Genomic DNA, 16,537 nt, shown 5'->3' with positions numbered 1-16,537 from the left:
TAACTGCTAATACATTTGTTAAACTGTGTGTGTTTACAGTAATTTAGGGTGATTGACATATACTGAGTATAAAAATGTTTGCATTGACACTGTCAGACATGAGGTGATCATAACTGGGGACTTTTCTAGCATAAAGGTCAAAAAGGGGGGAATGTTAGGTTTTGTAATGTTGATTGTCATTTATGCTTAGAAATATCTACTTATATATGCTTAGAGTTTTATAATTAGTTTTAGATTGATAGAGGTGTATAATCGATTGTGTAGTGATAGGATGTGTGATCTTTAGCAGGCTGCAAAGGCTTTGTGCGCATTCCAGAGTGTTCTGGCATCCACACCCACACTCTGGGAGCATGGGAGAGGTCGTATCTGCTCTTATTGTTTTATAAACGTATCTATATCTGTTGTAGGCTAAGTGCCTTTTGTTTAGATGGACTGCTGGACTTCCAGACCAGCAGGTTTAGGGAAGTCTTTATGGGGTCACACTCTGACCACACATACACACACACACACACACACACACACACACACACACACACACACACACACAATCCTTTGTTCACATATATACCTATGTAAGATGTTATATGTTAATGACCCAATGCATATTCACGTAACCACAATAAAAGGAGTGCTATGGGGAACCTGGCTGAGAGTCTGACGGAGGTCAAGTGGGTGGAACGACACTTGGCTCCAGGCAGGTCTCCCTCATGCATGAGTAACACAAAGAACTTTGCCTACTTGGTGTTCAATGCTTTTGCTGTGTTTTTAAATTGTCTCGTTCCAGCGGTGGGCCTGTGCTAGACAGACCCAACAGGGGGCTTTAGAGCTTCTTTCTTTGGTTTCATTGGGAACCACGGTCCATCCTCCTGGAACTCGATTTCATCTACATCCGAGCAGTCATTCAGGAACTCCAAGAATAAACTTTTATTGGAAAATAAAGACGCCAAGAGAGAGAAAAGTAAAATTCAAGTAAAATTCAACCCTAACCCCAACCCTTATATTTCAAAACAGCAATATAAAGTAACTTGACACTAACTTTACACTAACTACACAGGCTGGCAATATTCTTGTGTTAGTATTCGAGATGTTCAATCATCCTTCATGGCAGGTTCAAATTGATTTCTTCAGTGTTGATTAAATATGCATCTATGCATGCACAGTGAAAATGACATGAATAGTCATTATATGTGAAATACAGTGCTGTGCAAAAGGTTTAAGACATGCCTCATTTTTTTATATTTTGCTTGGAAAATGGGCAATGGCTGCAGTGAATAATTAAAACATGCACAGAAAAATCTAAATATTGTATAAAAGGCAAAAACAGTTTATAGTTAAAGTCATATTTGGTATAAACACATGTATTCTCAGACAGTCTGAGCTTTCTTAGAAAGTGTTCTTGTAATTCTTCTCAGTAGTCTTGATCCACGCTTAATGATCCAGGTAAGGAAATCCCAGGAAGTTGATTCTGTTCATCTGGATGTTTTCAGTGGGCGAAACATTTCGTCACTCATCCAGGTGACTCCAGATTTCTCACCTGACTGCAGGCTTCCAGCCTTATAAACAGCACATTTGCACAATGACTGAAACCAGCAGCACAGATTAAAACTGGGCTGTGAGGTCAGTTTCACAAACGTGGGTGTCCACGTCGAATGCCCACTTTCCCATCAGGTTGACAACATTACCCCATCAGTCTTTCATAGCTGAGGGGTAAAAATTTTACGAATGTCTTGAAAAGGCGAAGAGAAATGAGGAGCGGCTCAAGGCTTTTGGCTTAAGATACATTCTTCTTTCAGCTGCTCTTGTTAGCGGTTGCCCCCACCTGTTACTCCTACCACATACCTCACTGTCCTCATACATGTCCTGCTCCACCCTCATATACTTATCTGCCATACTTCCTCATGTAGTACCACAGTTCCTCTCAGTATGTTTTCTCTAGCTCCACAGAGACAGTAAGTTTTCAATACACTTCCTTCACTTGAACGTTCCCACCTCTATCCTTCAATCTCTCGTCCTAGCCAATTTTTCTCCAGCCTCAGATAAAACCTGTTCTCTCTCCTCATATATTACCTCTATCTTATAAAATAAAGTTATAAAGTTTGTGTTCAACACAGTTATTTCCATCCTTTTCCAATATCCACCACTATCTGTCCTTTTGCATGTCTCTTCTTAACATCATATCTACTTAATCTCTCATCACCTCTGTTCATTTCATTTACATTACGTCATTTTCCATTAACTTCTTCTCCAGTCACTAACCTCTCTCACCTGGGGACACTTTCTAATATGTCATCCGACTTACTCCAGAATAGGGCTGGGTTTTGATAATCGATTTATTGATTAAAATCGATTCTGGCTTGGATAACGTAAAATCGATTCATTAAAATCCTGAATCGATTTTTTAAATATAAATTTATTTTGCCCGAAACGCCAGAATCTCAGGTGAAATCTCACAAAATTTCAACAACCACCAAACAGCTAAGACTGTAAATGAGAGCAGGAACACAGATTCTGCACAAAGACGTAGACACACAGCGCGACCTGCCGACGGATCAGAATCAGTGAGATGTGACTGAAATGTGGGGCTGAAAGCCGACAGCTCGCTGATTCTGATCTGTCGGCGGTCCGCGCTGTGTGTTCACGCCCTTTATGCGCTGATTCTAAAGCTGTTAGTTTATCTCTCTCTAAACAATATTGACCGAACCAGCAGCAAAAGAAGATCCAAACTACGCTTCACATAAACATCGTCATGAATTCACTCTGACTTTTACTGCTTTGCTTCCACCAGGATAAAATCACACTTCATGCACAGCTCTCTCTCTCTCTCAGTTTCCCGTCTAAAAATCTGTTTTCTGCATTATTCGCTTGCTTGTTACGCACAAGTCTACCGTAATTTACAGGCTGTCGGACGCTGTTTTTTTCCTTTTACTTACTTCCGAAAAGAAAACCTAATTTCTGCAGTTCAATACTGAACAAATTTAAACTTTTTAAAATGCAAAACGTTTAACTGTGTCTCTAATAAAACTGCTGTAACTTCAGAGGTAATGTTCATGTGTTGATTAATGGTTTTCTTTCGTTTTTGATGTACTGCAGAATATTTTTATAAAATCCCAGAACAGGAAAATCACCTTCATGTTTTTCTGTTTTATCTTCAGCTGCTTTGACACAAAGGCCTCTGCTGTGACGCTCACACCTTTGATAAAGTCTTGCATGTGTCAGCTTCCTTTTTATAGATACAAAAATATATAAATGTACTGATCTGAATTATAATATTTCTGACTGTCAAAATTTCCCATATTCTAATCAAATCGTGGATCGAACCGATTGTGGGACCTTGTGAATCGGAATTGAATCGATTCTAGAAATCAGTGACGATACCCAGCCCTAATCATCAACACTCCTGGATTTGGAGACACCAGAGGGATAAACATGATGACATCATCAGTCAAAGATTAAAATTAAATCCAATTAAAACAATTAAAAAATGCTCTCAAAGCTCTTGAACCTGCAAATCTTAAATGAGCCAGAAATGAGAAGAAGAATGAGCCTGGTCACTTCCTGTTTGATAACCAACAGAGCAAAAAGAGAAGAAAAATGTATGGAGATCCTATAATGAAGTCATGGGACTTAACAAAAAATCAAATACTTGATGTATTTCTAAAGAGATCCTGCGTGACTGGCAGTTAAGTCCTGGTGATGTGTACTGATCTCTCCACCCTTGCAGAGCTTTGCATTACAGCTGTCGTACCAGGTGGTGATGCAGTCAGAGTACTCTCAATGGTGCGTCTGTAGAAGTTTGTAAGTATTCTGGAGTTCATGCCGAATCTTCTCAGGGGCCGCAGGAAGAAGAGCGGCTGTCTTGCTGCTTTCACACCAACATGATGTGACCAACTCAGATCCTCGCTGAAGTTAATGCCCAGAAAGCCGAAGCAGCGGACTCTCTCCACCTCTGCTCCTGTGATGTGGATGGGGGTTTGGCCAGCTCTCTGCAGTCTCCTGTAATCCACGATGAGCTCCTTGGTTTTGCTGACGTTAAGCAGCAGGTTGTTGTCGCGGTACCATGATGTCAGGGCTCTCATGTCTGCCCTGTATGCTGTCTTATCTCCTTTAGAAATGCAGCCGATGATGGTGGTGTCATTTGCAAATTTGATGATGGTGTTGGAGCTGTCAGTCGTGGGTGAACAGGGTGTACAGCAGGGGGATGAGCACACATCCCTGGGGGGCGCCTGTGCTGAGTGTGAGTGTAAGTGTGGATGAGGTGATGCTGCCGATCCAAACCACCTGAGGTCTGTCTGTCAGGAAGTCCAGGATTCATCTGCACAGGGAGGAGCTGATGTTCAGGTCACGGAGTTTCATGAGAAGTCTGGATGATATGATGGTGTTGAAGGCGGGGCTATAGTCTATGAACAGCCTTGGCACATGTGTTGTTCTGGTCCAGGTGAGAGAGGGCAGTATGAAGTGTGACTGCTATTGCATCGTCTGTACTAGATCTGTTGGGCCTGTCTGTCTGGCAGATTCACCTGTGGGCTCCACCTCTGTGTGGACTTTCACACTGAGATGGGGACATCAGCAGGTGTTGGGATGTTGTAGGTGGCACAAATCTGGGAAACAAACAGAATCACAACTCAGTGCAGCCTGCTGTCACTTTTCTACACCGTGACACTTTTATATTTATATCTCTATATTTATCTCTTTATCTTAATATTTATCATCAATATCTGTGTTTCTCATTTCCTATCAGTGCTTGATGTTTGTTGTGTATTTGCTGCTACGACAGCTCAGTTTCCCTCTGGGATTGTGGGATTATAATATTATTTTATGCCATGTTAGACCCCTAATTAAAGATTGTAAATTATTATGTAGTTTTAGTTTGCATTATTCTCCTGAATTAGAAGAAGGTGATAACTATTACATTTGTTAAACTGATTTGCATGACATTAGACTGCTGATTTATTGTGAATGAATGATATTGTTTTATGATGCATTATACTGCTGACTTATAAGAAATACTGTTCCAGAAAGTCATCGCCTTATTTGTCTGGTTAGAGGAGAACAGAGCATTCTGCCCCATCTCAGGAGGAGCAGATAAATAGGGAGCCAAGGTCGTAGCTTAGGCGCTGTGTGAGAAAGAATGTGAATGTTTAGGCTTTTATGATTAGGTGGGGGCCACTAGAGGCTATAAGAGTTTGATCAATGCTCCACCATTTTGAGATCTGATGCTGTCTGCGTACGGTGTCCATCTCCCACGCGTGTACATTAAAATCATCGTTTGACTCAACCTGGCCGGACCAGTGTTGTTATTTTGCTTTTCCTCTTGTATCCATTCCCAATATTTGAATCCGTAACACTCTTTACAAGACATCTCTAGTTCATTCAGGTTTGATGGCTTCAGAGCATCAACAGCTCTCTTTAACTCACACCACAGATTTTCAGTAATTTTCAGGTCTGGGGACTGAGATGAACGTTGTACTTGTTCCTCTGCATGAATGCTTTAGTGGATTTTGAGCAGTATCTCGGGTCGTTGTCTTGTTGAAAGATCCAGCCCCGGCGCAGCTTCAGCTTTGTCACTGATTCCTGGACATTGGTCTCCAGAATCTGCTGATAGTGAGTGGAATCCATGTGTCCCTCAACTTTGACAAGATTCCCAGTCCCTGCACTGGCCACACAGCCCCACAGCATGATGGAACCACCACCATATTTTACTGGAGGCAGCAGGTGTTTTTCTTGGGATGCTGTGTTCTTTTCCCTCCATGCATAATGCCCCTTGTTATGCCCAAACTCAACTTGAGTTTCATCAGTCCACAGCACCTTATTCCAGAATGAAGCTGGTTTGTTCAAATGTGCTTTTGCAAACCTCAAGCAGCTCTGTTTGTGCTGTGGGCGGAGAAAAGGCTTCCTCTGCATCACTCTCACATGCAGCATCTCCTTGTGTAAAGTGTGCCAAATGGTTGAACGATGCACAGCGACTCCATCTGCTGCAAGCTGATGTTGTAGGTCTTTGGTGCTGGTCTGTGGGACGACTCTGACTGTTCTCACCATTCGTCGCTTCTGTCTATCCGAGATTTTTCTTGGTCTGCCACTTGGAGCCTTAACTTGAACTGAGCCTGTGGTCTTCCATTTTCTCTGTGGAAACAGACAGATTACATCTCTGAGACGGCTTTCTGTGTCCTTCCCCTAAACCATGATGGTGAACAATCTTTGTCTTCAGGTCATCTGAGAGTTGTTTTGAGACCCCATGTTGCTGCTCTTCAGAGAAAATAAAAAGAGGAGGGAAACTTAAACTGACCCCCTTAAATACTCTTTCCCACTATTGGATTCACCTGTGTATGTAGGTCAGGGGTCACTGAGCTTACTAAACCAATTTGAGTTCCAATAATTAGTTCTAAAGGTTTTGGAATCAATAAAATGACAACAGTGTCCAAATTTATGCACCTGCCTGATTTTAAACAATTATTGCACGCTTTCTGTAAATCCAATGAATTTCATTTCACTTCTCAAATATCACTGTGTGTCTCCTATGTGATATATTTAACTGACATTTTTTATTGTAACAACCAACGATTTATACAGAGAAATCATGACTATTAACAAGGTTGCCCAAACTTTTGCATCCCACTGTACCTGGATAGAAAACACACACACAATATCACATAAAGAATAGCATAATCATCACCATCTTGATATATGCACTGAATTTGAGTAAACACTTTATGGCAAAAAACAAGCAAGTATAATTCAATTCAATTCAATTTTATTTATATAGCGCCAAATCACAACAAAAGTCGCCTCAAGGCGCTTCATAGATACAGAGAAAAACCCAACAATCATATGACCCCCTATGAGCAAGCACTTTGGCGACAGTGGGAAGAACTCCCAAAAAAACTCCCTTTTAACAGGAAGAAACCTCCAGCAGAACCAGGCTCAGGGAGGGGCGGGGCCATCTGCTGTGACCGGTTGGGGTGAGAGAAGGAAGACAGGATAAAGACATGCTGTGGAAGAGAGACAGAGATTAATAACAGATATGATTCAATGCAGAGAGGTCTGTTAACACATAGTGAGTGAGAAAGGTGACTGGAAAGGAAAAACTCAATGCATCATGGGAATCCCCCGGCAGCCTACATCTATTGCAGCATAACTAAGGGAGGATTCAGGGTCACCTGGTCCAGCCCTAACTATATGCTTTAGCAAAAAGGAAAGTTTGAAGCCTAATCTTGAAAGTAGAGATAGTGTCTGTCTCCTGAATCCAAACTGGAAGCTGGTTCCACAGAAGAGGGGCCTGAAAACTGAAGGCTCTGCCTCCCATTCTACTTTTAAATACTCTAGGAACAACAAGTAGGCCTGCAGAGCGAGAGCGAAGTGCTCTAATAGGGTGATATGGTACTACAAGGTCATTAAGATAAGATGGGGCCTGATTATTTAAGACCTTGTATGTGAGGAGCAGGATTTTGAATTCTGGATTTAACAGGAAGCCAAAGCAGGAGAAATATGCTCTCTCTTTCTAGTCCCTGTCAGGACTCTTGCTGCAGCATTTTGGATTAGCTGAAGGCTTTTCAGGGAGTTTATAGGACTTCCTGATAATAATGAATTACAGTCGTCCAGCCTGGAAGTAATAAATGCATGAACTAGTTTTCAGCGTCACTCTAAGACAGGATATTTCTAATTTTAGAGATGTTGCACAAATGGAAGAACGCAGTCTTACATATTTGTTTAATATGTGCGTTGAAGGACATGTCCTGGTCAAAAATGACTCCAAGGTTCCTCACAGTGTTACTGGAGGCCAAGGTAATGCCATCCAGAGTAAGAATCTGGTTAGATACCATATTTCTAAGATTTTCAGGGCCGAGTACAATAACCTCAGTTTGATCTGAATTAAGAAAAAGAAAGTTAGCGGCCATCCAGGTCTTTATGTCTTTAAGACATTCCTGCAGTTTAACTCATTGGTGTGTGTTATCTGGCTTCATGGACAGATAGAGCTGGGTGTCATCTGCATAGCAGTGTAAATGTATGCTATGTCTTCTAATGATGCTGCCTAAGGGAAGCATGTATAATGTAAACAGAATTGGTCCTAGCACTGAACCCTGTGGAACTCCATAATTAACCTCAGTGTGTGAAGAGGACTCTCCATTTACATGGACAAACTGGAGTCTATTAGATAGATATGATACAAACCACTGCAGCACAGTACCTGTAATACCTACAGCATTTTCTAATCGCTCTGATAGGATATTATGGTCGACAGTATCGAACGCTGCACTGAGGTCTAGCAGGACAAGCACAGAGATGAGTCCACTGTCAGAGGCCATAAGAAGATCATTTGTAACCTTCAATAAAGCTGTTTCTGTGCTGTGATGAGCTCTGAAACCTGACTGAAACTCTTCAAATAAACCATTCCTCTGCAGATGATCTGTTAGCTGTTTGACAACTACTCTTTCAAGGATGTTTGATATGAAAGAAAGGTTGGAGATTGGCCTATAATTAGCTAAGACTGCTGGGTCTAGAGATGCTTTTTGAGTAAAGGTTTAACTACAGCCAGCTTGAAGGCCTGTGGTACATAGCTGATTATTAGAGATAGGTTGATCATATATAAGATCGAAGAATTAATTAATGGCAGGACTTCTTTGAGCAGTTTTGTAGGAATGGGGTCTAAAAGACACGTTGATGGTTTGGAGGAAGTAATTATTGAAGTTAACTCAGAAAGATCAATTGGAGAAAAAGAGTCTAACTTAACATCAATGGTACTAAGAGTAGCTGTAGATAATATTACATCTGTGGGATGAATATTGGTAATTTTTTTCTCTAATGATAAAAATTTTATTTGTGAAGAAGTTCATGAAGTCATTACTAGTTAACGTTAAAGGGATGGTTGGCTCAACAGAGCTCTGACTGTTTGTCAGCCTGGCTACAGAGCTGAAGAGAAACCTGGGGTTGTTCTTATTTTCTTCAATCAGAGACGAATAGTAAGCTGTTCTGGCTTTGTGGAGGGCTTTCTTATAAAGCAACAAACTATTTCTCCAGGCTAAATGATGATCCTCTAAATTTGTGACACGCCATTTCCTCTCCAGATTACGAGTCATCTGCTTTAGGCTACGTGTTTGAGAATTATACCACGGAGTCAAGTACTTCTGATTAGAGGCCTTAGTTTTCACAGGAGCTACAGTATCCAGAGTCGTACGTAGTGAGGAGGTGAAATTATTAACAAGATAATCGACCTCTGTTGGGGTAGCGTTCAGATAGCTGCTCTACTCTGTGTTGGTACAGGGCATTGACGATGATAACAGTGGGTGGATTATATTCTTAAACTTAGTTACAGCGCTTTCAGAAAGACATCTACTGTGATGAAGTCTACTCTCCACTGCTGTGTAATCAATTATTGTAAATGTAAATGTTATCAGGAAATGATCAGACAGGAGAGGGTTTTCAGGAAACACTGTTAAATGTTCAGTTTCTATGCCATATGTTAAAACAAGATCTAGAGTGTGATTAAAGTGGTGGGTGGGTTCTTTTACATTTTGAGAGAAGCCAATTGAGTCTAATAACAGATTAAATGCCATGTTGAGGCTGTCATTTTTAGCATCTACATGGATGTTAAAATCACCCACAATAATTATTTTATCTGAGCTCAGAACTAAATTAGATAAAAAGCCTGAGAAATCAGACAGAAACTCTGTGTAAGGCCCAGGTGGACGATAGATGATAACAAGTAAGACTGGTTTCTGAGTTTCACAGCTGGGGTGGACAATGTTAAGCATCAGGCTTTCAAATGAATTAAAAGTCTGTCTTGGTCTTTCATTAATTAATAGGCTGGTGTGAAAAATTGCTGCCACACCACCCCCTCGACCTGTGCTTCGAGATTTCTGGTAGTTAGAATGACTCGGGGGTGTTGATTCATTTAAACTAACATAATCATCCTGCTGCAACCAGGTTTCTGTAAGGCAGAGTAAATCAATTTGTTGATCAATTATTAAGTCATGTACTAACAGAGACTTGGAGGAGAGAGACCTAATATTTAATAATCCACATTTCACTGTTTTACTCTTTGGTTCAGATGTGGATACTGTATTGTTCTTTCTTTGTGATTGTCAATGTTTAAGTTGTGTGTAAGACTGCAACTCTGCTTCCTGGTCCCAACTCTGGATAGTCATATTTTGGGGGGGGTTTAAAGTTCAGTATTTCAAAGCAGGAGTTATGAAGAATCATGCTGGCATTAGGACTGTAACAATATGTACTTACAAAGTCAAAGTTTTTTAATTTTGTTAGAATATTGGAAGACAATCAACTTTTAGTGTTTTCTGCATATTAATTATACTGAAATAGAGACGGTGACCCTAACTGTACAGAAGCACTAAAACTTACAATCTAACAAACATTATTGGCCCGAACCGTCATGCACAGTGAGTCTGATCCTTTGCTGTGAGAGTCTGACAAGCATGTTTCTGGTCAGTTTGGAAGAAATAATATCACAATGTTGATCTTTTTTTTCAATATTCCTTCTCTTTTACAACATAAACTGTGATCAAAGCTACTTATGTTCACAGCATGTAATAATAGTGACAGTCCAGGGCATTGTGGTCTGTTGAGCTAGGGTCAGGGTTAGCAATTCAGACATATGTAATCAATACTACTCTTGCTGGATATAACAAACACATAGGAATTCATATTATAATTTGATTTTCATAAAATATTCATATTCAGTATCAGTCCTTTTATATTATAACCACGTATCCACCCAGGCTCATGGTGGGGCAGGGCTCTGTCCTGGGATGCTTGAGTACAAGGTAATGTACACCCTGACAAGGTATCCAGTCTATCAGAGTTGTTTTCAATATTTGGTTCACAAATAGGAGTAAAAACAAAAATCCAACTAGGATTCTTGTATATGATGAATGAAGTCTGTCTTTGACTGTATTGTCCAGCTGATCCATCAAACCCCCAGCAGGTGAACCTTATTCATGACATAACACAGTAACAATGTAAAAAATTAAACAGCAACGGTCTAAATGTAAAGTGCATTCTAAACTCCTCTTCAATAAATTATATGCAAAGAGTCATTCAGGACTGTAAAACGTGAACTACAGAACCCAGAGTCTTCATCATTAAATCTCTGGTTGCTTAATTTTTCTATCCTATATCAGATACTTTAACGATTTTAGTAAAGTTGCACTGTCATGGTGAGGCAAAGTGCTTTATGTGTGTGCGTGCATGTCATGAACGGTTGTAAGAGCCCTTTCATTACAGAACAAAGTGGGGTTTGAGTTCGAGTTTGAGTTCGAATAGACTGTCACTACTTCTAAACGGAACGCAGCCTTCCTACGGCGGACAGCTAATAACAGGAATCGGATGCGGTCCACCCTAGTCCACAGCAACCACCATAGCAACCGCCTAGCATGACCTTAAAAACATATTCTGTCTTCATAACTATCAAAAACGTGAAATGATTTGCAAAGCGTGAAAGTGTTACAGCTGCAGAGAGCTGTGGCAGTATCTTTGGAAGCTGTTTAGCTAATAATATATATATATGTAACTATGGAGACAGTCAGTCACGTGAGCTAGCAGTGCATGTTTACTACAGTAAATAAGGTGATTGTGTGCACAGCGTCCACACGCTGCAGAGGGTAAAGACATTACTTCAATATTGTTTATATTGATATATATTTGCCTTCTGTTGACCATCACCTCAGGTTCACCATTACAGTTTCAGCATACAGATGCACACTGTCTAAATATGAACACATTCAAAAACCCATGTCTCAGAAATAAGCACAGCTGTTCATGTTTGTCATTAGAGTTTTATTTGTAAGAAAATTGTGAACTTCATATTGTGCATCAAGTCAAAGAACATTTGACAAGTCTGAGTCATTCCTTTGCCCTATGAGAGCTGGAACAAATATATATCCTGACAGTTACAGTTGAAACAGTAGAGACAGGTAGAAATGGGATCAGATTAATCTTTGCTTAGTCAGATACCTCCTGTGTTCAGTCCATCGTATTAAAAACAAACAATAGCACGATCCGTGTGATTTTGCATCCATTTCCAAATTGTAGTCAAGCAGCCCAGTCTCATAAATAGGTAACAGAAATGTCTCTAATGTAGACATGTACAGTGTAGTGTAAGCATTAAAAGATCATAAAGGAAACACTAACATTTATGTGAAACTAATTTTAATAAAAAATGAACAGGTGCTTTATAGATTTAAAAGAAAGAATCTGAAAACAACACTTTTTTGGTCTAAGTGGTCAAAGTAGAAAACAGAACTGATGTTCAAGAACAAACCGTAGCTGCACTAATATTACACATCTCGATTGTTGTGGTGAACAGACATGTTGCTTTTAAAACCACATGCAGTGTGTGACCATGACTGTTCACTGAGACCATGGACGCCACTTCGCTGAAGCATTCTTCTTCTTCTTCTTCTTCTTGCCATCAAAATGGAAGCAGAAAGAGCACGAGCTGATTTGATCTACTGAAAGGAAAAAGCAGAACATCTGAGCTGAAACCAGTCAGCTGAAACCATTACGATAGAAACAATCATTCAATGCAGTGTCTCACATAGCTTAGCCTGTTACAACTGTTGATACAAGCTAAATACAGTTAACACAGTGTCAGGGAACTCCAGTGTGGGAACTAGTGGCTTTAGGTCTGTAGTCATGTAGTCACTTTCATACATTCATTCATTTAATTCAGGAGGAAGAAATGTCAGGTTGGTGCAGGCTGGATAGATGCATTTGGTTCCATGCTGTCTTTAACTAAATGACTTGGTTCTCTTTATGGCTGGGCTGTATGTGGGGTTATATCATGTTATTTGGGCAGGAGTACCTGTCCCCTGTTAGGCATAGAAAGTTTCTCCATAAGCAGAGCTTCTAACTCTTATAGCTTTTAGCACATCTGTGGCTGTGCAGGCTGACAGCTTTTTGATGGCTCTTTTTACCCCACACTGGTTGTGAGTGTGTAAATAGCCCCACTAGTTCTTTTGGGTTGCAGTTAACTTGGGAGGAAGAGGTGGGTCTGCCAGGACTAGATGAATAACAATTATCTGGGATACATAAATTTCATAATGCATGCATATATCTCTATCAATTAAACCTGGCCCGAGTGCTGCCATTTTTTACATTCAGTTATTTCTCTTAGAACTGTTGGATCTAAATAATGAATGTGTTACAGTTAAACTGACACTGGTCAGTATAAATGGCTCATTGGGACACAGAAACCTTTAAATTAAACCTGATATCTAGTGTCAAACAATATCCAAGCTGTAATAATAATAATAATAATAGGAGTAGGAGTGTACTGTACAGCATCTCATTGATATGTGAGGAAGGCTTATGTAATAGGATAACAGATGTTATCATTAAAATATAACGGGCAGGAGCTATTTAGATATTTTTATATTTATATTATATTTTATAGCTGACAGATATTACTAAATAATATAATAATAGAATTTACTAAATGGTTGATGTACATGAAAAATATGTCCATAATCACAAACGACAATGAGAGTCAGTAGAATTAATTCAACTGGACACTCAAAAGATGTCCTTAAATGTCCTTTAAGTGGCAGAACAGATGAACAAACAGTTTATCGCTTACTTCAGATGAAATCTGCTCAGCTACTTTGAAAACAGCTTCTAACTGTTTCCTCCTTTAACAGGATGACTGCTCAGGGGTAAGGCCATCATGCAGTCCAGCAACCTTTATGGTTCTGCTTTGATTCACCAGGAACTATTAGGGAAACCTTCCAGCGCCTCCTGTGAAAGACACAGGGATGAACACAAACATTTATTAACATGTTCCACAGTCTTCCAGTTTGATTTTCTCATCCTGTGGACAACAACGTACAGGGATGCAGGTTTATTGTTAACTTTTGTAAGGTTTATTTACTGAACATATCCAGCTGCAGCTCCACTGTGATCCTGAACTGGATAAGCACTTAAGAAAATGTGTCAATAAATACTCATACATCAGCTTACTATATTTATCCAAACAGACTGGACCAATAATGCTTCACTGAGTTAGAGACTTTAACAGTCTCTTCTATGTAAGAATATCTCGTGCTGATATACCTGCAAACTTGACAACAAAGGTTTTTCAGACTACATGTAGCTGTCCTCTATGTCAGCTCACACATTTACATTCATGTCACACTTATTTCTGCTTTCCCATTTTATAATTATTACTTATATTTTGATTAGATACCTTGAGTTTGTAAATGATGAGATTACTCAACTGGAATACAATGTATCCAATTCAGGGTTGCGGGAGGATGAAGCCTATCCCAGCTGAGACAGGACAAAGACAGGCTGTCAGTTTATCGCAGGGCTAACACAATATGTGTAACAGAAAATCCACTTAAACGTTTGATATTTCTAATAATAATCATAATTATGACTATTATTTGAAATATTATTTAAAGGTTTATTTATAAATACATTTCGATTTTTTTTTTTATAACCCCTAGAATATAAACCTGAGCTGTTTCAGATTCTGACCTCTGACCTCAGTGACCAGGCTGTGTCCTCAATGCAGCTCCCTCTTGGAAGTACGTCTGCTTCTTGTCTTCCCCCAGTGATGACCGCCTGCCCTTGATATCACGTACTATACCTGAGGAACAAAAAGGACAAACACTTGCCTTCATTTAAGAAGTACATTACAGAGATAATCTATGGAAACACACTAGTTCACCCTTTGGGAGGAATCAGTTCCTGTGAAACATTTCTGTAAATCAACATCGTGGAGAATGAATGAAATGAGTTCTTCTGGTGACTCAGCAGTCCCACACTGACAGATGAAACTTCTGTGGAAGAAGAATCTGGATTTTTTGATTTCCAATCCAGTTAAACTATTAAGGATTAAGCAACAGTGCTCATCTTTGCTCTGAAATCTGTGTTAAACAACAACAAACATAAATTAGTAACAAAAATACAGCTGAGTAGAGGCTTTACAAACCACCAGCAGCCATAATGCTAAATTTTAATCTTCAAATTTTTCTGAGCCGTCTTCAACCTGCTTTTAACACAGAAAAGTCCCACAGTCAATGCAGCCTGACTCAGTCCTAAATGTTCCGCACACAGAGACACAGAGGTACCGTTTAAAGTTTAGTGTTAACCTGAGTCACTGATCATTTGCAGTATTACAGAGTCTGGCAGTCTTTGCATGATGTCCACGTCACTGTAAGTTTCTAGCTGACTCTCAGGTGTGACAGGTGTGCCAGCAGGAAAGAGTAATAATAACCTGTATCTTGAGGTTTGTCATGCAGGATTAAAGGACCCAGGCTTTGTTCACACAGCTAGGATTGTATTTTACACTGACCCTGGGTCAGTATAAGTATCATACAGTTTAAACGAAGCACTGAAGCTTGCACATATTTATTACAGATGCACTGAAGCTAATCGAGATATTTGCTGTCAGTCTGTGGCTGCGATTAATCACTTTACTGGAAACTTTATTAACTAGTAACTTCATCAGTCATGACAGAAGCTAATATTTCTGTGCTAACATCGTTTAAACAGTAACAGCTTTACTCCAATATAAGCTAACGTTTACACCGTAACTTTAAGCTAGCACCATAAAGACGGTAAAACACGTAATAATATCTACAAATGCATCTTAAAGCTGTTATATTAGCACTCGGTGTATTACTAACATAACCACATTAACATTACTGACACTCGCTGACTTTTAATAGTCATTCTATACATGCTGTCCGTTTAAATGGTCTTACCTGTAAACACTGCTGTATCCACCGGATTCCTGCCAGAGTGGATTCTGGAGTCTTCCCACGCTCCTGTTAGTGATCCTCCATCTGGATGGATGAGAACGACCAATCTAGCGGGTGGATATGGCCCATATCTATGGGACTGATTTGTGCTAATAACGCCCATTGTATGGACTGATAACATCCGAAGCGGGTGAATAAAGTCACCCAGTCGCAAGCTGTGCCATTACCCAGCATACATCACTCCCTCCATAAATGCAATAAACGATACAAAAGTAATAGCCTATAATTAACCCTTTAAGACCTACCATAGAACCAAGTCCGCCAGAGCTTATATTATATTTTTACATGCTGTGGAGACATTTTTGAGAGCATTTCAAGTTGCTATACATCAATACAACCATTACAGCCTAGATTTTAATAATATGTATGAATTAAGTGCATAGTAATTACATAAATTGCAAAACAGTGCAATAAACTACAAAAAAATTGAAAATCGTTTTTGTTTTTTTAACATATATTTCTAGTTAGAGAAATTTAAGAGGCTTATCCCTCAAAAATGTAAATACAAAAAAGTTGCACAAAATAGTTTCCCACCAAAGGAAATTTATTTTGAGTGTCTTCATAGTTTTATTTTTGAAATACACCAATTTTTATATACTGCAGGAAAAACGAAAATAAATATTATAATGCAAATTTGCAAAAAAGCAGCATATGCATCAAAATAAACTATTTCCAGCAGTGCAATATGAGTCCTAAGCATCCCAGAAACGACACAGAAAGTCATAAAGTCAAAGATAACTTTTAAAAACACCAGTATAGGGTCA

At 39.5% G+C, this 16,537-nt stretch overlaps 1 protein-coding gene and 1 long non-coding RNA gene across 3 annotated transcripts in view; one reads left to right on the top strand and one right to left on the bottom strand.

The window, feature by feature from the left end:
• Positions 1-16,537, top strand: part of LOC146498723 (uncharacterized) — a 319,692-nt gene that overhangs the window by 245,270 nt on the left and 57,885 nt on the right.
• On the bottom strand, positions 11,001-15,990 carry LOC146498724 (uncharacterized). Of its 2 annotated transcripts, XR_014870383.1 has the most exons (4): positions 15,717-15,990; positions 14,485-14,596; positions 13,586-13,743; positions 11,001-12,458 (listed from the first exon to the last, which is right to left on the bottom strand). It is a non-coding gene; the product is annotated as an uncharacterized LOC146498724 (long non-coding RNA). The 2 variants fall into 2 exon arrangements; XR_014870382.1 differs by having other exon boundaries at positions 11,001-13,743.

This window comes from Neolamprologus multifasciatus, chromosome 17 (genome assembly GCF_963576455.1).
Source record: "Neolamprologus multifasciatus chromosome 17, fNeoMul1.2, whole genome shotgun sequence".
Classification (NCBI taxonomy): Eukaryota; Metazoa; Chordata; class Actinopteri; order Cichliformes; family Cichlidae; genus Neolamprologus; species Neolamprologus multifasciatus.
The sequence above is the reverse complement of the archived record's forward strand: the minus strand, read 5'-3'. Positions and strand labels throughout refer to the sequence as shown.